At 39.6% G+C, this 1,466-nt stretch overlaps 1 protein-coding gene across 2 annotated transcripts in view; it reads right to left on the bottom strand.

Annotated features, from left to right (window-relative positions):
• The window catches only part of LOC101848108 (allatostatin-A receptor), a 378,639-nt gene that overhangs the window by 376,232 nt on the left and 941 nt on the right, over window positions 1-1,466 (bottom strand). The window lies entirely within an intron of this gene.

Below are 1,466 nucleotides of genomic sequence, written 5' to 3'. Positions count from 1 at the left end.
AGAGAGAGAGAGAAGGGTGGTGGGAGGGGTGGGAAAGAGAAGGAGACGAGTACGGAAGGAGAAAGAGGGGGAGAGAGAGTGGAGAGAAGGAGAAGAGACGAAAGGAAGGAGGGGAAGAGAGGGATAAAAAGATAGAGGGGGGTGGGAGACAGAGACGCAGACAGGTATGAAAAATAGAGAGACGGGGAGAAGGACAAAGAGGCAAAGGGAAGGAGTGAGAGAGAGAGATAAAGAGGAAGAAGGGTGTAGGTAGAGAGACCGGGGGTGGAGAGGGAGAGAGGTGAGGGAGGAAAAGACAAGGAAAGAAAGAAAGAAAAAAGAAAAACAGATGATAGAAACAAACAAACAAACAAACAAACAAACAAACGAACAAACAAACAAAAGGACAAACAAAAAATAATAGAGAGAGAGAGAGCGAATACTGGGATGTTTCAGGGTTTTCCCCTTTTCATTACGTTGGTACTTCCTCTGCACTTTGTATTACAGAGGGATATTCTCCTTTGAAGTGTACCTACTATAAAAGCAGTGGTGCAATGTACGTTTGTACGCTCTACTCCATGATTAGCACATGATTAACTTTTATAAGAAGGCGAGGACCTTGGTCCACAGATGGAAGTGCAGAAAAAGAGGATGATTGAAGAAAGAAAGATGTACAGGGAGGAGAACAGAAATATACAGATATGATGTACTGAAATTATGTACTGAAATTATGTACAGAGATGATGTATAGAGATGATGTATAGAAATAATGTAAAGTGATGATAAAAGAGATGATGAACTGGGATTTTGTAAAGAGATGATAAATGCGATGATGTATAAAAATTAGAATAGAGATGATGTTCAGAGATCATGTTCAGCGATGATATACAGTGATGATGTACAGATGATGTATAGAGATGATGTATAGAGATGAGAAAAGAGATGATGTACAGGGATTTTGTACAGAGATGATAAATGTGATGATGTATAAAAATTAAAATAGAGATGATGTACAGAGACCATATTATTCATCGATGATGCACCGAATGATGTATTTAGATGATGTACAGTGATGATGTATAGAGATGATGTACAGAGATGATGTATAGAGATGATGTATAGAGATGATGTATAGAGATGATGTACAGAGATGATGTATAGAGATGATGTATAGAGATGAAGTATAGAGATGATGTATAGAGATGAAAAAAAGATGATATGCACTGATAATTTACAGGAGTGAAAATGACTAGTGCATGTCTGAGTAAAAAATAGATGGATGTGTTATCCCTTTAGAAAGAGACGAAGAGAGAGAGAGAGAGAGCGAGAGAGAAATAGAGAGGGGGGGGCTTAGAGGCAGACAGACAGACAGACAGACAGACAGACAGACAGACAGACAGACAGACAGGCAGGCAGACAGACAGACAGACAGACAGATATATTGTGATGCGGGTGCATGAAAAGTGTACGTTGTGAAAAGCTGGACC

The sequence above is a fragment of the Aplysia californica genome, unplaced genomic scaffold (genome assembly GCF_000002075.1).
Source record: "Aplysia californica isolate F4 #8 unplaced genomic scaffold, AplCal3.0 scaffold00166, whole genome shotgun sequence".
Lineage (NCBI taxonomy): Eukaryota > Metazoa > Mollusca > Gastropoda > Aplysiida > Aplysiidae > Aplysia > Aplysia californica.
Note: the sequence above shows the minus strand (reverse complement) of the source record. Positions and strands in the feature narration are given on the sequence as shown.